This window comes from Cupressus sempervirens, chromosome 4, assembly GCF_028749045.1.
Source record: "Cupressus sempervirens isolate cs-2001-9-10 chromosome 4, ASM2874904v1, whole genome shotgun sequence".
In the NCBI taxonomy this organism is placed as follows: domain Eukaryota; kingdom Viridiplantae; phylum Streptophyta; class Pinopsida; order Cupressales; family Cupressaceae; genus Cupressus; species Cupressus sempervirens.
In genome coordinates this window covers 800851478-800876252 of record NC_143121.1, presented here as the reverse complement: position 1 = coordinate 800876252, position 24775 = coordinate 800851478, and positions in this window count along the sequence as shown.

Here is a 24775-nt window from a genome sequence, read left to right as displayed (position 1 = left end):
TATAAATAATGGCTATTTTTTCCTTGCGAAAAATGAATTAATAATGTCAAAGGAAAATTACTTGTTTTGTAGGAAAATGAATAATAATGGTCTTGGCTAATCTTCAATGGTAAACTATTTTTTTTTTTAGTCTGAAAGCAAAATTTGCACATGTATTGGTTAGTGACTGTACTAATTTCTGCATAGTCACTTTCAAGTTTCAACGTGTGTATTGTCTTAGGTGTGTTATTAATAATGTCGTAACATTGTTACGTCAGTGTCACAATCACCAAGTCGACTATCATCACTTTTGTTACATTAATAGTAAATACAATAGTTTTATTGACCGTTGATTAGTTAGAGATCAACGATAGTAGATGCATCTCAGTGCCACTCGCTTGAAAAGACTTGGAGTCACATGTAATTTTCTGGAATGGAGACACGTGGAAAAGTTTACATGGAAATCATTAATCATGTCAGGCACTATTGACTATCTGACATTAATGTCAGCACATTTCAGCATTTCACACACTTGAAAATTAATAGGAATACGAAAAAATAAGATATGGAAGATCATGAACACCAAAGAATTAGATGCAACTATAGTCTATCATTAAATAGGCTCTTTAATTCCTCTTTCAATATCATTTCTCATATTCTAATTTCTTCAATCTGAATTTGGTTTGTAGTTTCACTTTGCAAAGTTTTTAGTTTCTTGAATCATAGTCATGGATACGCTAATTCACCTAAAATGCACTAATATGGCTCTGGAAAAGCCCTTTCTGGGCAAAATTCCTGATGATGTCCTTGCCATGGTTTGCAAGATAGATGGTCGAAGTCCTTTTATCTGCCATGCTATATGCATGGTACTCGGCCATGAATTCTTAAGAAATGATAAGAGGTACCATGTGTCCACAGATATTACCTCCCGCTTCCTCGTGTCTCTTCTCAACCTTGGATGCAGGAAAATAGACATGTTGATGCTTTTGCATAACATTTTTAAGGAAATATTTTTAGAAGATGATGTGAAAATTATTGAATTGACTGAGCAGGTACCGAGGCCAGGTATTGGCATTCCTTTTGTAGATGTAGTAGACAAGTCTTGGGAGGAAGGCATAGGGTGCATTATACATAAGCATCCTTTCTTGTTTGGCATGAACGAATGACAACTAACTCGCCATTGAAAGTGGGCACGGATCGAAAGGGATTTTTTGAGGAAATGGTTGTTGTCTGACGATGACATTAGCGAGATGAACTTCACATGGTTGGATGAGTGCAGTGACATCATCTTCTTGAATAGATTCCTCATGAATGAAATTAAAGACCTTTCTGATTAAAGGCTTCAATCCCTTGGCCCCTCAGCCTGCTCATGCTTCCAGCCTCCCTAGTTCGCTATTCAGTGTTCCCTGTTCCCTTTTCCCTTTAGGGAAAAAAAATATTTTGATTAGGGCAAAAGTTTGCCAAAAAAATGTTTTCAAGATATCTATATTTTTCTTTGGATTGGGCTCTACCCTTTTTTGTAAATTACAAAATAGTAAAACCAAGCTGATTAGTGATTTAATCAAATATTTTGAATATATAAGCTATGAATCAGTATTATGTACATTATACAATCTAAAATATTATCAATGAAAACAATAGTTTTTGGCTTCTCAAATCGTTGTTCTTCTTAGTCTACGACTTTGTAAGTTTATTTTTGGCATCTTGTTTCTCAAATTATGCACTGTTGAAATGTTACTATTAGTCTGTGACTTAGTTTAAAATAGCGAACTGTTAATAATTAACTATTTTCCTTTGATCTAATTGGTTAAAAGTTAACAAATGGAGCTTTAAGGAAAATTCAAGATTAATAGATTATAACCTTAACAAAGTTAAATATAATTTTGATAATTTATGTGTCAAATTTTTATTTCATACCTATCTTGTCACCTATTCCTAACTTTTTTTTCATTATGAAATCTTTTAAATGATGAAGAATAGTTTATAAACAATTATCACAATTTTCAATATATGTTAAATTTTAATAATTTATAGATATTATAACTATATTATATTTTAATTTTGAAACTAAATAATAAATATGAATAAAAATAGAGCATTTGCAATTATATTTTTTAATGGTGATTATAACCATATCATATACATATAATATAATTATTTATACTATAATATAATATAATTATAATTTATAACCATGCATATAATATTTATATAATATAATACTAATAATAATGAGTATGACCATCTCAATCTGATAGATCGACTGCCCGGGATGAATTTCAGGCCGATTTGGGGAATCTTTTCTTATCTACCTAGATTTATCCAGAATAGTGACACGTCGTTGAATCTTTTCCCATCTGCCCAGATCCGTGATGGTCATTATATATTTTATTAAATTGATTATTATTATTATTATATTATATTACATGGTTATATTTATATTTTATTATATGGTTATGATTATATCATATGGCTATAATTATATTATATTATATTATATTATAGTACAAATAATTATATTATATGTTCTATTATATAATAAATAATTATAAATAAAAATAATATTATTTTTATAATAATAATAAATCTTAAATAATCTTACATAATATAAGTAATATTATTTTTAATTAAATGCCAACAAACATATTATAATTTATAAAAAAACACATTATCAAAATATAAAATATAAACCAATGCACTTACATAAAAAAAAAATTAGAAATATTTAACAACAATAATAATTTAATAATTTAATTAAAAATAATAGAACATGTGATATAATTATTTATACTAAACTATAATATAATATAATTACAGCCATATGCTATAATCATAACCATATAATATAATATAATTATAACCATATAATATTTATATAATATAATAATAATAATAATAATAATAATGACCATTGAGTCATCGACGGTCCGAGATGAATCTCGATCTATTAGATTGAGATGGTCATTATTATTATCATTATATTATATTATTTAATAAAATATTATATAAATAATATTAAATAATATAATATAATAACAATAATAAATTTAATATCCATTTGATAGTCTATAGATCAACGACCCGAGATGAATTTCGAGCCCATTTAAGGAATGCTTTCCCATCTGCCAAGATTCATCCAAAATCGTGACACATGTAACTTATGTACATCACTACATTATTTACTATTGACTTTGAGTCTTGACAATTTATTACGGTTACATGTACATTGTATATAAAAGTTAAAACCATTAATTACTTATTACTTTCATTTTAACTGTTAAACTTCAAGTATTACCTTTTTAGAGTATGAAGTTGAGAATTTTGGAACTGTAAGACGAGGGTCTGATACAATAGCCATAGGGTTTTCAAATTTTAAATTTTCAAAGACTAGCAGAATTCCATTTTGTGTTTTGATTTCTGAAGACTGAAAGTGTGAAACTTGGGTATTAGATGACAACACCAATTATCCAATCTCAATTTTGGGTATTTAATTTTTTTCAAAAAAATTCCATTGCAATTTGTAGCAATAGAAATCTTGGTTTTAATTGTCTTAGGTTTACACTTTACAATTATTTTGAATAGGGTCTAAAGTCTAATAACCAATAGTAGCCAGGCATGGGAAAAACAAAGTCAAAAACCTCCCAAATGAGTGCACCCATAAAGGAAAAGAACACCATTATAGAACTCAGACAAGTGCTACAAACCCCAGGTTTCACCAATGAATGTCATGATATTTTTTATCCTATTATCCATGGAGATTCTGGAATCATGGCAATGAGACATTCATTGTTTAGTAAGTGGAAAGATCCCCAAAAGGGGAGAATTTATTACAAATATAATAGCAGTATTGGTGCATCTACAAACAAACTAGCTACTCTGGTTACTGGATTAGCAAACCTCGATGTACTTGAAGTATTCCCTTGCCTTGAAATTGTAATGCTATGCACTCAAAATTATGATGAAAATAGAAAGGAAATTGTAAAGCAAAACACTCAGGAGGAAATTTTATCAATAACTGAGAGTGAATTTTTCACTCTATTAGACCTAGGGTTAGGGTTTAGAAAGGAAAGCTCTAAGGAGCGCATTGACTTATGACAAGCTAGAAAGAAGTTTTCAAGATTCATATATTAAGGTTTTAATACCCTTAGAGTCCACTACTAGTGTTACTATTACATTGGAAAAAGACCATAGGCCTCCTTATCAGTATGATATTTTTGTGCCATGGATTCAGAATACTATTTCTTTGTTATCATTTTTCCTGGGATTGGACAATAATCAGTAAGTGGGGGCCAGTGTTCTTGAAATGATTTATAATATCCATTGTTGAGGTCAGTCAGTTGACAATGTAGCAATAAGATATGATTTTGTTAGGTACATTGTTGAATCTATGCAACAACAATTACAAATTATTAAACAAAGTACAACTATAGGAAAGACGAAGACATTTAGGTTCACAAGTTACTTGTGCTAACTTCTTTTAGCAAAGCATCGCCCAATATTTGAGACAGAGAACAACAAGCTTGATATTGAGGTCTATAAGTTTGATGAGAAAACTCAGAAGAAATTAGAGACACCAAGTCCAATATATGAGTGGACACATAAGATGAGGATGATTGCTAACAATAAAAACTACAATCATTTTGTAGACTGCTTTTTTGCACCTATTTACCAAAAAATCATAGGCACTACAATGCCTAGATTGCCTGTGTCTTGTAAATATTGCATTCAATTGGGAAGTCAAATTCAATTGGCCAACTAGTTCTTCATGGAAGAGTACACTGTCTTAAGGTTTTACGGTTCAACAGTTGAACCTTGGAAACTTCCAATGCATGTTACAGAAACGGTTTTTGCATTGGAATATGTAAGGTAGATGGAGAACACAGATGAACTTTTCAGTGGACAACAAAAGAAAATGATATTTCCTTCCTTGCCTTTCACATTTGGAGGCTTCACATTTGAGAGAAAGGCTTTCAAAGTGGCAAATGAATTGGTAACTTTTTTTGGCTTTAATTTATTAGTCACTAGAATTATGATCCACCAAACATAATAAAAACAATACTTATTTTGAATGGGAACTCTGCGAGCAAATATCAACACCAAGAGATGTCATTGATAGAAAAGTTAAAAAACAAGGATTCATAGGATGAGGTTAAGAAAGAGATGGAGAAACATGCAACAGAGAATAATATTTCAATGCAACAAGTGTCATCCCAAATTATGACATTGTACATATCAGAGTCACACAAATCAGGGCCTCTAACATACTTAATTTTTTGTGAGAAAACATCTGAACCTTCTAAGAAGTCTATGCTAAAACCAATTAAAGAGGCATACATATCTGAAATGTGGTGTCAAACCAAGATAACTGAGTTTTGGAAAATGAGGCAAAATTTGGGTGAACCAAAGACATCAACAAATTTTGAGGAAATTGATGAGGATGACCTTTTCATCACTTATTGGGATAAAGAGCATACAACTGTACTATATCAACTTAACAGTTGCAATGACAATGATATTCAAAGATAGGAGGACCTCTAGTTTGATGCTGAAATTCAAGGTATTGAGGATTCTAGGTCAACCAGGGGCAGAGATATTATTAAACTTCAAATGAGTGATTCTACTAAACAAACATATGGTAAAGGAGCAACTATGATACAAAAAATGGATTATTCAGGTATAGGGCCCATTTGTGCAAGTGGTGATGGGATTTGGAATCTAGTTCTAGTACCAAACCCACCCAAAAGAGGAAGTAAACCAGTCATTGAAAGCTCCAAGATTGAAGATGATTCATCTAAAAAGGGAAAAAAACATTATACTTTTTCTTCTGAAGGTCATCCCAACACATTATTTGTTAAATCTTCAAATCCAGTTGTAGTTGATCCCACTCGCACTAGTACTGACACTAGAACTAGCATGGATGAACCTTGTGCAAAAAAGAAAAAACTTATGACAATTACACCACAAGAAATGTCTGTGGTTACTTTAGCAATGTCTGCACCAGTGGCTTCTGTACAAAACCTTGAAAATAGTCCTAAAATGTCAAGATTTGGAATGGGCCATCTTCAGTATGTTGGCAATCCTCAAAATAAAATTGTAGGCGGAGTAAGTTTAATTGGAGATGGAGGGGTTTTATTGGAGATGGAGGAGAATCAGCATTCAATGATATAGTTGATAATTCACCTTTCAAACACTCAATTGTGTTAGAAAACCCAACTTTTAGTTTGAACAGACAAGTGAAAAAAAAGGAAAATTATGGAGACTTTGAAAAGTGATGCAGTTGTCAAATGTCAGGGATCTACTAACAGAATATTTCCAACATATGATCCAAACAATGAAATGATGAACTTCATGGCTATTATGCCCCTGGGTAGAGATAATAATCCACCACAAAATGTAATAAATCATAACGATATACAAGTTACCAGTCTTCAAATTTGTCAAAAGTGAAAAATATTGACAAAATCAATATATCAAAACAGAGCAACAAAATGGTCTACTCTACACTTCTGAAAGCGGAGAGGGAAAACAAAAGGCTTACAAAGCAAATAGAAAAGTTACAAGCAGACCTTGATAATGTGAAGGCACAGGAAAAAGCAACAGACAATAGGTTCAAATAATTGCAAAAAAGGATAAAGAAATCTTCTCCTACAGAGGCAACTGTCCAGCAAGAAAAGATGAATGAACAAGTGCAACATTTGACTCAAGAATTGGACGAGTTCCAAAAAAGACTTAAGAATGAACAAGCATCTACTGCATAGTTGTCCAAGTCTATAGAGAGTAGTGCACAGGTCATCAATCAATTGAAAACTAAGCTGGAATCTACTGCCAAGGAAAATAAAATTTTGAAGGATGAATGGGAGAAGGAAAAGAAAAAAGTGGAGTCTAGGGAAAGTATGATTTTGAATTTGCAAAAGGAATTGGGGAATGAGAAGAAAAAAGAGGAGTCTACTATAGACACAATCCATAATTTGAATAACCAATTGGAGAATATGAAACAAAAAGAGTTGTCAATTGCAAAAACTATTAGTGATTTGAAGGAGGAATTGGAGAATGCAAAGAAGATGGAATCTAGTGTTACTGCAAGCACTAACACAATCCAAAAATTGAGGAGGGAATTGGAGAATGCAAAGAAAAAAGAGGAGTCAGCTGTAAAGAAAAACCTCAATTTGAGAAAGGAAATGGAGAACACGAAGAAAGAGGAGTCTACTCAAAGTCTCCATGATTTGAAGAAGGAATTGGATAGTGCGAAGAAAAAGGAGGAGTTTACTTCAAAGACAATCCATGATTTGAAAAGGGAACTTGAGGAAAGGAAGAAAAAAGAGGTAACTACTGCAAATAAAATCCAAGATTTGAAGAAGAAATTGGAGGAAGAGAGGAAGAGAGCAACTAATTGGCAAAGGCAACTAGAGGAAATGCAGAAAAAGAGTGAAAAAGAGATGTTTGAAATGAAGAAAAAGGTGGAGAATGTAATGGCAGAAAATAGAACGACCTCTTCCGAAGACCATCATGTGAAGGATACTATAATAAACACAGTTAAGCTTATCAAACAAGAAATTTGGGACAAAATAATGATGATCAGTGATGGTTTGGTTGAATGGCTTGATTTAAATAGCAATCTCAAAGTTGTCTTTGAAAATGTAAAAATTGATTTCCAGGCTAAAAGACAAATATTCACTAATTCCTTAAAAGATCTTCCTAACCAAGTTCTCAATAACCTAAAGAGATCTAGTGACAAGGATTTGGCAAACCATGGAATAACCAACTGCTTGGATGCCTGTGTAATGGCCATTAATGTCTCTCAACATTGTGAAGAAGTAACGCGAATTGGTGAATCGTTCAATTCTGCTTCCAAAGAGTTGATGATGATGAATAACACCATAGTGAACTTGTTGAATGTTGGATTACCAAATCTAGCTAACACAGAAAGCACATTCATTGGAAACAAAAATTACATGAAAAAGTTGCAAGGCAGGATGAATTCTGATTTAGGGAAATTGCCCGAGGAATTCACTCTGAAGGGAATTGCAAGTTGCATCAAACCATTGTCAATAATGAGTGATGCTATAGATAGATTCCTCCTATCATATGATTCTATATCTCAGAAGTATTTTTTGTTGATGAGACTACAACTAATAAGCTACAACTTCAAAAAAATGGGGCTTCCAAATGATGCAAAATGGAGTGCCCTAAAGAAATTCAGTGAAGCTGGGTCATCTTCTCAATCTGTTATTGTTGCTATTAGTGGTAATCATAGCTGATAGCACTAAGTAGTAACACTATAAAAACTTAGTAAGTGATAGAACTATAATTTTTTTGTTACTTGTTGCTCTTTAATTTCAAATTTTGGATTTAATTTCAACTTCATTTTATGTTAATTGTTACAGGAATAAAGAGCCAACATATCAGGATAGTTGGGCAGCCAGGCACTAGCATACTATGGCATATCAGGAATCAAGAGCTAGCATATCTAATCATATATACAATTACAAACCAACCTATAGCTATTTTTTCTCCCTTGTATTTGCAAAAGGGAATTCACGGTCATTGCAATTTGACATTGAGTCATTTGCAAAGGGTTGTAATTGTTTGTAATTGACAATCGTTAAATGTATTATGTTATAGGCTGATTTGTAATTATAAATTATAATACATTTTTTTTTAAATGGAGCTTATTTTGTTAAATGCATTATTTTACAATTTCTTAAAGAAACTAGAATCAATGAAAATCTCAACATGTTAAAAAAATACAATCAATGAAAATCTCCACATGTAAGTACTAAGTTTGTAACATCAACATGTTCAAAAATAAATAAATAAAATTAAGCATCTATAAAGGGACAGTGAATGAAGGCTATAAATTAACTTCTACAAACATTTTACATAATTAATTAGTAGGTAGAGTCTTAGATCAGAGCTACTAGCCTACTACTTGACTCACGTAGAAGGTTGAGAAGCTACTATAGTTGTCATTCTGCCTAGACCAGCTCAACATCACTATTATCAGAATCCTCCTCATTTATTACATATAACATTTCATTGTTTGTTGTGTTTTCTTCATATTCACTGTCAGCATCAAACTCACTATGCATGCCAAATTCAACACCATCTTCATTGCTTTGACTTTCAATATCATGATATGAACCATTTGCACCGCCACTGCCATTGCCACTGCCACCGCCACTACCACTGCCACTTGTGTTTGAAATGTTGGTAATCCCTCTTCTTTGACATTGCTTTCTCCAAATGTTGACAACCGTGTCATAAGGGAAACTTTCTACCTCATACCTAGAATTATAGAGCCTCGGACAATTATCCAAATTTTTGTCTAATTTGTTTCTAACCTTTGACTTAAGGAAGCCTAAAGTACTGAAAACTCTCTCATCTTCCACTGAACCCAATATCATTGTCAAACATAAATTGGTAAGCTTGAAATATTTTGGTATTGCCTCTCTCAACTGATTTCTCTCACCAAGATTTTTCCAAAACTTTGTTACCGCTCCCTCTTCATTTGGGTTCTCCATAATAGCATATTGTTCCCTCATTATGTTTGCAAAAGAGTATGATTGATCTCTTAGTCGAGTTTCATCTAAAATTTCATTTATGGTGACTCTATTTATTACTTTAGGTGTGCAAAAATGTTGAATCAGAGTCATCATCCATCTTCAAAAATTAGTTGGACTGTTTAGATACCAATATTGTGAAAAAACAATTGACATTGCTTCCAGCAGTTCCTCTGGAGGGAATCTAAATCTGATTTCTGACAACAAATTGTAGCAAACTTGCTTGACAGAGTCAAGCATAGAGTCTTTGATCTTCTTGAAGGCTTCACTTGTAACACATGAATTTACCTTCTTTGGTTCTGATTCAACTTCTCTTTCTACTTTGTTGGGGTTGACGCAAGCATAGTACTGCATTGGTATGTCAACTCCATGTACTTTGGCATATACCTCATCGTTTGCACTAACATGTAAAAAGTTCCCAGGATTGTTCAAATCTGAGATTTCGAACCACTTTGCAAAATCTATTTCATCTAATGGTAATAATCAGTATAGAGTATCCAGGCTACTACATGTCATTTTATGCAGCTTATTATATTTTGTAATGTACATAACTCTTTGTTGAACCTTTTTTATAATATTTCTCATGTCATGTAGCATGGGAAGAATAGCTGCTAAAGTTAAGAGTACCTTAACATTAGTTAGGCTTGAATATAGCTGAGGGAATCTATCTCGCACAGAGTGGATTAGTCCAAGCAATGATGGGTATTCAAACATTACTCGATGCGCTGGTCCATCCAAAGAGATCCATCTGGTATCATTGTCTTTAAGAAGCTTTCTTCCATCAGTAAGCCTTACAGCAAAGTGTTGAAATTCTTGAAGTCATTTTGGACTTCAACAAAAGTATTGGTAAATCTCTTTGATCAAAGATTCCACTTTACTTACACAACCAAAATTGCTGACAATTCCAAAAGCTAGATTCATTCGATGGGCCATGCAATGAATGGGAATAGCGTAGGGTGCCAAATCATTCTTGATCTTTTTGTAAAGACTGCCTTTATGACCTTGCATAATCAAAGCACCATCCGCTCCAACACAGACCAAATTTTTGGCAATCTCCATGATATCCAAACCTCTACATTCAATTAGAGTAGTCTTTAATATTTCATATAAGTTTTCAGCTATCACACTACGATTCAATTTAGCAATAGATAGTAGAAATGGTTGACAACAAAGATTGTTTATAGTATAAACATGCACGCACACCCAAGAAGTATTATCAATTGTTGTAACTTCATCTAGAGACAATGCAATGAAATTTGAGTTTTTTATAGATTCTTTCATATCTTCTATTTCAACCTGTGCAAGACATTTAGCCCATTCCCACCCACTGTTTACTAACCAGTAACTATTAGGATAGTTTCGAGTTTTCAAAAAATACAATAATGTAGTCATTATAGGGTAGTCCATCATAGGGTGTCCTCTACTAAATATATAAAATACTACACCTAATTGAACTACTTTTCCCATATTTTGCACTTCCGTTGCTTTCCCAATGAAATCTTCAATAGAACCTTTTACTGCAAAACGCTTCTCCCATATTTGTTGGTGTAACTCGTATATTTCAGCATTCCTGATGTGTAGATAGTTCTCCTTTTTTTTCTAAGTTAGCATGGATTTTTTGACTGCATCTATAATTTCCTTCTTGTAAACTTTACAGACATGCTTTTCTATGGTATCAATTTTAAGCTACAGCCTCTTCTCCTTCTTTGTTATCTCTATGCAAATCTTACATCTGCATTCTGTAGGAGGCTCACCATCATTTGGATTGGGCATTGGTTCAATGAACCAGTACTTTTCCACCCATTCTAACTAAAAATTCTTTTTGGACAGATCCCAGCTAGATCGATCTTTCTTTGATTCTAGTTTTCTTTTCCCCTTTGTGCATGAACCTGATTTATGGAATCAATTTTGGTTTTCTCAACTAACTGGTCTAGGACTGACTCCAACTCTATAATCTTAGTTTGTGACTCCCTACTTGGAGGAACTTCCTCTAGATCTTGTTCAAGTTTGTCCTCGACTGAGATATCAGGTTCACCAACTTGAAGTTCAATACTATCTGAGAGTCCAACTTGTGATGAATATCCTTTTTCAATAACCACTGGAGATCTAACTTGTGAATCTTGTAGGTTGCCAACATTTCCACCCCCAAAATATGCTACTATGGTTTTGCATTTTGGTAATGGTGGCCTCTCTTAGATTTCATAGATCAGACCCCTCTTGTTTGACATGGCAAATTGATAAAGGCTGCAAAAAAAATCAACTTAGTTGTTGAACAAAAGACTTAGCTACTTAGACTACATATAATAACAATAATATGATTCATTCTCAAAAAAAGGGTACTACTACTACAATACTATAATCTACAGTACTGCCCAATATAATTTTCAAACCTAATACCTATAGGCTATCTTAGCATGTGAGATGTCTAGTCACCAGTAGACACTGGACAGTGAAACTAAAAAAATAACTAGTACCACTTATAAAATAATTTAAAAATCACTTGCCTTTTACAAGAACTAGGGTCCATGAGTCAATGGCCAATTCACTCAGCACTCTAAAAATTTGGCAGCACTAAGAAATGCTAGTCTCTAGAGTCCAGACTAGAAAATAGCGAATTGTGTAGAATAATAATTTCTTATAGTCCAATCTAGGTTGGCGAATTAGGTGGGATTAACAAGTGGGAATGTCAAATGCAGGCGAAATGCACCTTTTGATGCAAGCCTATAGTAGGAAATAGTTGGCTAAATGGGGCAGGTGATCGACACATGTCAGTAAAATTATTGACAACACCCAACCCAAGGGAAAATTTATATGGTTGTAGTAATGGCGAAATAACATCGGCCACTAAGAAACAACATGCAAAGGTTGGCGATATGTTTAAAATAAATGTATCCAAATTGTATATCGCATTGGGGATTGCACCGATATTTTTGACCAATCATGTGATAACTAATGGGTGACCACCCCAGGGATTGGACCCAAATATGATAAATATTTTCCAAATGATGATTGAACCGTCAGACAGAATTGCCAAAAGGCAAAGATTTGCTGCTAAAGTAATCCTTTCCTCACTCTAACTTTCACCACTGGAAAGTAGATTTCAAGGTTTATTCTCAACTACATCATATGCCAGTATGGAGTCCCCTTGGCTATTATTATTGATCATGGAGGTTCTTTTCAAAACAAAAATTTGGATAAGCTCTATGAGAAGTACAACATATACCATGGATATTTTAGTAGCTACCATTCACAGGGTAATGGCCTTGCAAAAGCATCTAATATGACCATTGTTAAGATTCTCCAAAAGATTGTCAATGATTCTGGTCAAGACTGGCACTTACAACTAAATCCAGCTCTTTGGGCCTACTAAACAAGTGTATGCTCCCACTGGTACAACACCATACTCTCTTGTCTATGGCACTGAGGCCATACTACCCATTGAAGTTAAAATTCCATCATTGAGAGTATACCTACAAGATGTTGATGATGAAAACTACTAAATATCTAGACTCCATGAACTGGAAATGCTTGATGAATAGAGATGAGCTGCCTTGACTTATTTAAAAGCTTACCAAAACTAAGTCAAATGAATCTATAATAAGAAAGTCCAAGGTCATCATTTTGAGGTTGGTGATCTAGTCCTAAAAAAGAACTACAAGACTCAATAGCATAGAGAGAAACTAGGCAAATTTGAAGCAAATTGAGAAGGACCTTATGTAGTTACTACAACATTTGGATCTAGGGTATATCAGCTTGTGACTCCATAGGGTGAACCACTACCCATGTCCATCAACAACATGCATCTTCTCAAGTAATATACTTGATTCTATTTAAAAGTCTTGAAAAAATATCAAAAAAATCATAAAAATTCATGAAAAAAGAAAAATGTGAAAAAAAAGTCATGAGAAAATGGATGCCTTGATAAAAACCTAGAAAACAAGCATCTTGACACAAAAATTTGAGTCAAGAGATAAATTCCATCAAAAAGTGAAAACATGGCAAATAAACACTTTGGATAGGTACCATGGTGAAAACTTGGCAAACAAGCCCCATGTGTAATTAGTTATTGCTCCTCCATCTATTGGGATTCCATCTAGTTTTTTCCCTTTCATCATTCCCTAATCATATCCTTCGTATTGCAAGTCATCCCTAGTCCTTGATCATGATGCATGAACTGGGTAATGTCCATTGTTATCTTACCTAAGCATCACTAGTTTGTACATACTCTGTTGTTGTCCTTTGTACATAGTCTACATCTTGTCTAGGGGCATATTACGAACATAGTGCATGAGTTTGAACTTGAATTGGGGGCATAGCCTTAAGAACTTTTTATCCATCAGACTTATCACATATCAAATTGGAGCTAACCCTTTTGTTCAAGTTTATGACCCTAAAAAAATCCTTAAAATTCACATATGATACTGAAATATCCTAAAAATTCAAATATGATCATGAAAAATCCTAAAAATTCAAATAATGTCTATTAGGATTTAATCATAAATAGAAATAACAATTGCATGCAAATATAAACAATATCAAAAAATAATAGATCACATAGAAAAGAACACAACACACCAAGATTTAACATGGTTCATCAAATCCCTAGACTATGTCCACCAAACAACAAGTCCAATATTATTATGATCTAGTGATTACAACTTGATTACAATCTGTAATCCCTTATAGCTCAATACCACCACAAGAACCAATTTTCACATCACACATTATGAAACAATCCCTAACCCTAATCCCTTTTATAAAAATATTTTTCCAACTTTAGGGCTAAAATTAGTTACAACATGTTGGCCATAAATTAGCGAATATAAACAATAGCCAATTCATGAATATTAGCCATTGGTGAATAGTAGACCACCATTGGCGAATAGTAGCCCAATTTTTTTTTAGAGGTAATGATGAAGTATGTACAGTACTTCCTTGATCAATCACCACACTTTTCATTCAACATTACAAATGAGGTGACACTCTTTAATTTGTGCTCAACTAAATAGAAGATAGAAGAACCATTTATCACATTCTTATTATGTTGGAGAAGCTTAGTTAGTCAATTCTCACCAAGCATTCCTAAAGACCAACAGGTTAACCTATGCATTCAAAACCTAGTCCTTGACTTAATGTATGAGCTTAAGATCAAAAGTCCAAGCACCATTTCTAAATTGATGAAAAAAGGGGCTAGTATTGAAGATGCTCTTATCCATAAGGGAATCTTCAAGACAAACAAGGAAAGCACAAACACCAACTCATATAATGATAGTGCAAAGTTTTTCTCCAAAAACAAGAATGTGACCAATGATGGCATTTTGGATGCACAAACAATTAGCACATCACAACCTCTACTAATTTTGAAAGGTGCAAACCCTACGAATTCACAAACTCCCAATCAAACATCACCTTCACAACATAAAACTAAGACTTCCACATAGGATGGACCTCAAAGACATCCTACAACCAAAGATAGAAAATTCACACCCTTTGGGATACCTCTTGAGACTGCACTTCAATAATTACTCTATAATAACTTTTTATAGTTACCCCTAATCAAATATGAACCACTAACTAAAGCTTCTTGGTAGGACATCAAAACATTTTGTGATTACCACCACACCAAATGATATAAGACCTCATCATGTTTCCAGTTAAAAAATGCAATGCAAGACCTTATTGATGAGGGTGCGATCATAGTTGACCCATCACTACTAGCATCAAACTTTGACTAGACTATTTTTAAAGATCCTTTGGGTAATCATGACAAAGATAAGGCCTCCAATTCAAACTCAAACTCACAAGCTAATGTGAATTACAAACACATTGGATATGACTACACCATCAAATATTTCAATGAGTCTAATTCCCACATATCCACATTCACCTTAAATGCTGAAGACCCTCATTGAACTATCACTACATGCTATACCAAGATCACCCTATGTGGAGCTCCTTCTAGACCTATTGCCTCTACTAGACCTGCACCCCCCAGTAGACCTAATTCTACCACTTCATCTAATTATTGCTTTGTTGAACAACTCGGTAAGACCCCTATGCAAGTATCCATCTTGGACCTACTGCATGTGTCTCCCCAACATCATAAGGTCCTGGATCAAGCGCTTAAAGAGTTAATAGTCCTAGATAATATCAATGTTTCCTAGTTTGTGGCCATGGTTGGGAACCTATTTGCATCACATCATATCACTTTTTCCCATTGGGATATTCCTAAGGAAAAACCCAACCACAATGATCCTATTAATCTTGATGTCTTTATCCATAATGCCAAGCTCGGATGTGTCTTGATAGATAAAGGAGCGGGACTGAACATCTGTACTCTTAAATTTGTCAAGGGTTTAGGTTATTTTGAGGAAGATGTGGATCCCTCTTGAAGAATCACAATACAAGCCTATGATGATGGTGAACGCTTCACCAAGGGCATCATCATATTACCCAATAGAGTTGGTAGAACTACTAAAAATACATTGTTCTAGGTCCTAGATATCGAAATGAATTGCAACATGATACTAGGATGCCCTTGGATCCATGCTATGAAAGTAGTGTCCTCTACATATCACCAATGCCTAAAATTTTTGTATAACAATGTAGAGGTCACCATCCCTAGTGATATAGACCCATTCCAATTTTGTGCCAATCTTAGAGGGACCACTACATACTAGGTCTGAACAAACCATGTGGAAAATCCACTCAAATCCTCCAAGTATATTGATCCTTCCGTGCTCACACCCACATTCAAAGGAAACCTTAAAATTTAAGACCAAGGTTGGAGTGAGTACTCCATGTCACATGCCTTTCACATTAGGAAACTTCCTCTCTCTCCCAGGTCATATGGTAAATCATAGCTCATGTAGAACAATCCTATGTTCACATTTCAAAAGAAACCTTCTATGACTTTCACTAGTGGAGGAGAACTAAATGAAGAACATGTCTATGAAAACACATCTATGTGGATTGAAAGGGCTAAAGAATAACAAGAAACTACACCTATATTCTCTAACAAGTATGAGCCTAGATTCCCCATCATGTAGAAAAAGGGATATCACAAATGTAGTGGCCTAGATCCTCAAAAGAAAGGCATTATTCAACCCATCACTGCATCAGGACGACCTCATAGCTTGGGGCTTAGATTCAAACCATTTTTTTGAAGATTCCCTAATACTGAGTCATCCTTTTCTAAGAATGTGAATGCTTCAAATGATAAAAAGGCATCTAAGGATACCCTACCTAAAACTAAGATCTCGATAGTCTTTATCCATTTGACTATATCTTTTCTAACCCTAATAGCCTACCTATGGAGGATAAACATATAACTCCACCTATCACTCAAGCCAACTTTGCACCTTGGATTGAAACATTCTAGGATCCAAGTCCTACTTCTAAACATGATCTCAATGATACCACTAAACCAAATATCCATATATATGCCTTTGACCAAAGAATATTCAACACTGATGATGGTATCTCCCTTGTTTACCCTAAACTTATTGATAGGTACCAACAAGGATCACCAACATTTGACCAGTTTGAAAATGATGATGCCATCACAAAATTCTTTGAGCTCTATGAGTATTTACCACAAGGGGATCACAAGTCAGGGTTCTCCAATGACCTAAGAATCAAGGAATACTTTGGGGAGTCAACTCCATCTTCTGGTCACAAAATTGAACAAAAGAAAAAAAAGACAAAAGTAGGTCTCTTGGTGAAAACCAAAAGGTGTCATTAGACCATGAAAAAGTAAAAATAAAGGACATATCCAAGGGTGATAACTTCTCTAAGGCACCTGAAGATGAAAGATTTGACATACCCATGATGGAAAGATCAACATTACTTGTGGAAATGATAGAAGACATACATTTGGGAACACTTAACAACCCCAACATCATACATTTTGTAACTGCATTATCACTAGAGGAAAAAGATGAATTTATCATATTCTTTCTAGAGAGGTAGATCAAGTTTTCCTGGTCTTACACAAACATGCCTAAACTAGATCTTGAGTTAGTCCTTCATCACTTGCCATTAAAACCAAGAGTGAAACTAGTAAAGAAAAAGTTGAGAAAGATGCATCCTCAAGTTGCTCTCCTTGTCAAAGCTAAATTGAAAAAATTATTGGATGTCAATTTTATTAGACCCATTGATTATACAAAATGGATATGTAATCTAGTTCTAGTAAGAAAACACTCTAGGGGCATCTAGATATGCATTGACTTCTGTGAGATCAACAAAGCATTTCCTAAAGATGATTTCCCATTACCAAATATAGACATCATAGTAGACATGAAAACTAGATATCAGATGATATCACTAATGGATGGATTCTTCGGTTACAATTAGATAAGAATAGCTCTTAAAAATCAGTAGAAAATGACTTTTACATGCCCTTGGGGAACATACTACTGGAATTTTATGCCATTTGGTTTCAAAAATGTTGGTGCAACGTATCAAAGAGCAATTACCATCTTTCATGATTTCATGCACATCCTCATGGAAGACTATGTCAATGACTCATGTTGCAAATTCTCCTAGGAGAAAGGATCATTTGGGCATCCTAGATCAAGTATTGAATAGAATGGAAAGCTATAGGCTTCAACTACATCCAAAAATGTCTATATTTAGAGTTGTTTCTAGTAAGCTCCTACGATACATTTTCTGTCAATGAGGCATTGAAGTGGATCCTAAGAAAGTAAAAGAAATACTTGAAATACCTCCTCCGAAAAATCTAGGAATGTTAAGAAGTCTACAAGGGAGATTACAATCTATCCTTAGATTCATTACACAACTAGCAGATAAGTGTCACTCCTTTCAACATATTACATAAGGGAGTATCCTTTCAATGGAACAACCAATATGAAGAATCTTTCCAATAGCTCAAAGATTATCTTCTACATTCACTAGTTTTAATGGCTCCTATTCTGTGCAAACCATTCCTTCTATACTTATCTACTACATATACATCATTAGGAGCTCTCTTAGCACAAAATGATGAACAAGGAAGAGAGACAACCATTAACTACATTAGTAGAACAAATGTGGGGTATGAATTGAATTATTCACTCATTAAACAAGCTTGCTTTGTTGTCATCTTTGTAGTCCAAAAGCTGAGACATTACATCCTCCATCAGAAAATAATGCTCATCTCCAAGATTGACCCACTAAAATATCTCCTAAGAAATGCCACTTTCACATGGCACTTAGCCAAATGGGTCATGATCCTTAGTGAATTTGACATAGAATATGTAGATAGAAAAGTAATCAAAGGGCAAGTAATAGTTGATCAAATAGTTGAAGCGCCTATAATAGATAATCATCCCATGTTAATAGACTTCCCAAATGAAACCATCTTTAATATGAATATAGCTAATGAATGGAAGCTTTACTTTGATGGATCACATACAAGAAATGGTTCAGGAGCTAACATTATGTTTATTACTCCCCAAGGAGATATAATCTCCAAGTCATATCTGATAGCATTTAATTGCACTAGCAACATAGTAGAATATGAGGCAATGATCATAGGACTCAAGCTAGATATCCAATGGAACATTCAACACTTACAAGTTTTTGGTGATTCTTAGTTAGTCATCTACCAAGTTAATGATGACTATGAAACCAAAGATGATAAGTTAATGCCTTACAAGAAGATGAAAAACTTTCTTAAATCTAAATTTGTCACTATCTCTTTTAGTTAGCTACCAAGAATACACAAAAAGAAAGCTAATGCTATGGCTACCATCACCTCTATGATTGATATGCCCCAAAATGTGGAGCATTGTGAGTTCCTTGTTGAGCAAATTTTGATTCCAGCATTTGAACTCTCTCAATTTGAGTTCACATATGAACTTGTTGGTCCCAATTCCCCCTAGTATCAAGACATTTATGATTACCTACATGCCCAAATCCTACCACCACACTTATCCAAAAATGAATGTTGAGCCTTTATTTTCCAAGCCACTAGATATGTCATCATCAGTAACACCCTTTACAAGAGATCCTTTGACCAAACCCTTCTCAGATGCCTTGACTCGCAAGAAGCTAAAACTACCTTACATGCGGTTCACAAAGGTATATGTCATGGTCATTTCAATGGTCTAAGTCTAGCTAAGAAACTTGTCATATATGGATATTATTGGCCCACCATGGAACAAGATGCCCATGATTTTTCCAAAACATGTCATAAGTACCAGATACATAGAAATTTGATCCATGTGCCAACACAAGAATTACAACCAGTCATATCTCCATGGCCATTTTCACAATGGGCATTTTATCTTATTGGAGTTGTTTCTCCTCCTTTCTTTGATGGCATAAGTTCATCATCACATCAACAAGATATTTTACCAAGTGGGTTGAAGTCCTCCCTCTGACTTTCACCACTGGAAAGTAGATTTCAAGGTTTATTCTCAACTACATCATATATCGGTATGGAGTCCCCTTGGCTATTATTAGTGATCATGGAAGTTCTTTTCAAAACAAAGATGTGGATAAGCTTTATGAGAAGTACAACATATACCATGGATATTCTAGTATCTACCATCTACAGGGCAATGGCCAAGTAGAAACATCTAATAAGACCATTATTAAGATTCTCCAAAAGACTATCAATGATTCTAGTCAAGATTGGCACTTACAACTAAATCCAACTCTTTGGGCCTATCAAACAAGTGTACATGCTTCCACTAGCCCAACACCATACTCTCTTGTCTATAGAATTGAGGCCATACTACCCATTGAAGTTGAAATTCTATCATTGAGAGTATACCTACAAGATGTTTTCGATGATGAAAACTACCGAATATATAGACTCCATGAACTGGAAATTCTTGAAGAATAGAGATGAGCCACCTTGACACATTCACAAGCTTACCAAAACTAACTCAAATGAATCTCTAATAAGAAAGTCTAAGGTCATCATTTTGAGGTTGGTAATCTAGTCCTAAAAATGAAATACAAGACTCAGCATCATAGAGAGAAGCCAGGAAAATTTGAAGCAAATTTGGAAGGACCTTATGTAGTTACTACAGCATTTGGGTCTAGTGTATATCAGGTTGTGACTCCAGAGGGTGAACCACTACCCATCTCCATCAACAACATGCATCTTCTCAAGTAATATACTTTATTCTATTTAAAAGTCTTGAAAATATATTTTAAAATGGTAAAAAGTCATGAAAATAGAAAATAGAAAAAAGTGAAAAAAAGGTCATAAAAAGAAAAAAGGATGCCTTGATGAAAACCTAAGCCCTTTTATACAAGTATTTTTCTAGCTTTAGGGTTAAAATTAGTTACAACATGTTGACCATAAATTAGTGAATATAAACAATAGCCAATTGGTGAATATTAGTGATTGGTGAATAGTAGACCACCAGTGGCGAAGAGTAGCCCAACATTTTTTTAGAGGTAATGATGAAGTATGTACAATACTTCCCTGATCAATCACCACAAACTAACAAAGTTGAAAAAATGAGCCAAAATGCTCATAATGAAAAATGTTGCTTGAACAACTTTTGTAAGAATGGAGCAAGATGTAGTTAGATCGGTTATAACCACCCATGCCTGGGATATAAGCATGGATTCGATGTTTGGAGAAGGTGAATGGAATTTTGGATTGCAACAATTATTTAAGGTACTTCTATATGGACTCCTATATAGTGCTTCCCTGATCAGTCACCACAAACTAATAATGACCTAAAAAAATCCTTAAAATTGTAAAATATCCTCAAATAATCACTAAAAATCATAAAACAACTTGTAATAATCATTAAAAATCATAAAATATCCTGAAATAATCACTAAAAATCATAAAATGTCTGAAATAATCATTAAAAATCATAAAATATCCTTTAAAAAATCCCTAAACATCATAAAACATCTTAAAGTAAATCCTAAAAATCGTAAAATGTCTTGAAGAAACGAGTAACACAAAAACATCAAACATCCTCAAAACCCTAAAAATCATAAAACCCACCAAAAATTGTTAATAAACCTTATAAATACTCACTGTAGATTATCACTCCTTTTGCATAAACATTTGCACTTTTGTAGACTAAAACTCAAAGCATTGCACTTCAATGACAATCACAGCTATCTAAGCAATGTGAACCAACAATTAATCCAACATGTCACTATGAATCTATCAACTAAGTCCACAAACAGAACTATCACATGATCAACTTGTCAAACACTATCTGAAGACCTAAAACACTAAAAGACAAGTAATAATGCACAAGAATAGATATTGGACCATATTTTTTAGTAAGTGATTTATTTTTTCTTTGTTTTTCTTTGATCATGTTCCTATGCCACTCGATGATATAATCTAATCTATGAGAGTGGCTAGGATGCTTCATGGTCATCTTTTATTTTTTTTCTATTAAAATGTACCATTGAGAGTCTAGGGCATGTATATATTCCTTAGGAAGGAAAAGGTCATATTATGTCTATATTGTTCTTGTTTATGCAAAAGGTTTTCATTTGCTCTCTAGCCCTTTATGCCATGATGCATTGCATTCCATTTGCCATATCAAAATAAAGCTCCAATAACATATAGTGTACTTTACAAAAGCAATAGTCCTCACCTTATATTATCTATACCTCATCTCATCTCCTCTATGTTCTATGTATCCTTCATCTGCCACCTTGGTCTCATACTCTGATAAATCAAAAGAATTGTTATCCTGCATTCTTGGATATGTCAAAAGTTGAGAACAATCCAAAGAAATACATATTTGCATAAGCATGACATTTATATTATTTTACATTTCATTTGCATTCATTCCATATCATTTTATATTTCATTCACATACACTCCATATCATTTACATTTCATTAGGCATTCATTCATGAGAAAAACATGTGGCAACAATAAAGATGTCATTTCCTAAGCATAACATGTGATAAGTCAATGCGTGATGTCATCATATAAAAGTCCACATAGGAAAGCATAAATATATCCATATAGAAAATATAGAACATATGCATAATCCATCTCATATAGTCATCATAACATAGCTATATCCCATAAATGTCTCACAAAAGTATTAGAGTACATGACCATGGTTTACATCAATACTAACTACTCATAGGCCTAAACCATGAAAGAGCATAAGAAAAAACCAAAAAACCAAAATAGAGAAGCCCCTCTATACATGAGCATGTCAATGTCACCCTGTGTTATCCCTAGCCTCATGACCTCTATCAAGCCTTGAGGATGATCCCTCCACTATCTATGGTGGCCTAATCAATCCAATCAGCCCTACACTACTTTGTGTCCTTTGTGTTGGCTTTGAGTCAGATCTTGATGCATAGAAGCTCTCTACCCTTTTCCCTGATGGCACTACCATCTCATACTGATCCCTCCAGTAATGTGTCTCCATATGTTCCTCGGTCATCATTGTAGCCATCTCTCAGAAGTTTGAATCTATGATGTTTCTAATGAACTCATGTGACTCCTGCATTGCTTTCTCTTCCCTGTGCACTATGGAAACCCTCCCTACCATAGCCTGATCCCTTTCCACCATAGCCTAATCCCTCTCTACTATTATTGCATCCCTCTTCACTACAACCTAGGATAACTAACTCTAGAGACTTTTGATCACCTCCATAAGTTCTAACTAACTAGGCCCTACTTGTACTAGTACTAGTGTCCCCCTAGTGTAATCCACTGGATCCTCCTCAACAACCATTTCTTTTGCATCCACACCTATGTCATGCTCATCACCTTCCCCATCACCATCCCCATCATCATCCCCACCCCCACTATCCCCACCCACCTCCTCATCATCTCCATCATCCTCTCCCTCAATGTCCTCATCATCATCCCCTGCATCATCATCCACTACCTCAGAATCCTCTCCATCCTTCCACTCTTCCCCATCATCATCCTCATCCCCACTCCTCATCATTGTCCTCATCTCCCTCCTCCCCATCATTTTCCTCATCCCCTCCCTCCTCATAATCTCCTCCACCCTCCTCCTCATCCTCCTCCTCATCCTACTCTACTTGTAATCTCGCTCATGGCACTAGTGCTGCCAAATTTGTCAAAATCCTTAAACAATGTTATGCAAACCATCTATCATATGTTATCATCATTCCTACATCTACCACATTTATTGTTTCTCTCCATATCATCAATTGTAACTCCTCCAACTATGTGTAAGCCACCTGTATCTTGATAGGTGCTCCCCACTCCCAGACCTTTGCTTTGGACTGTGCAAATAATGCTAGACCTATAAGCACATCCTATATCTCTCTAAACTATCTATGTACCCACTCCAGTAGGTACATATCTATCACTAGGTGACCAATCACTATGTTCCCTATGAGATAGTGCTCTTGTCTATAGTATGGTAAGTGAATCTCATCATCATCCCACCTAGGGAAATCTCTCTAGGGTCTCTAGATAAACTATGTCATAGTATCTAACTGATGCTAGAAGTACTACATGTACCCTAGCTATCCTTGTGCCAGTATGCCTCTATAACTATATGAATATGTCATGTCCTCCACTAGCTCTCTCTCTATGAGTGGTTTGAATACTACAATGTGTTCATATGCTCATATCTATAATCATGCACCCCTAGTATTAAATGTCATCTCGCCTCTATATGCTACCTGATGTAGATGATAATACAACATCCCCAACATGCACGGGCCCCAAGAAAACATAGTCTCATCCATGATCATCCTTTCTAGCACTTGGCCCCATATAATGGAGAATCCATGTACACACCTATCAAGTATCAGTAGTCCACCAATAACCTAATAGATCATAGCTATCGATCACTCATGGCATGCCACCAATAGATCCCATCCAATCTCATAATCTTAGATCCCTAGCTCTACACCTCCACATCTAAATAACTAGTGTAGAACTACTCACTCAGTAGCCTAGTCATACACAACTAAGTCCCCATGAATCAGAATCCTAAGGATTTTCTATACATTTACTAAGGTCAAAATAGCCTCTCTCATCGATAGGTGTAATGAACTAGTCTCTAAATGTCATCTCTTCATCAATGTTGTTAGTAGGGCTCTGTTCCCTCTCACCTCTAACATTAATGTAATATTATACAAACCAAGTCCTAACAAGGTCTCTCACTCACTAGTAGTCATTTGATAGCATAAGATCAGGCTCTGAGGCCTATGTCCTCTCATTCACAATAGGGGCAAATCCTCTTGCATAACGATATAGCTTATGTCAACCTTCTATGGCTTTGTGT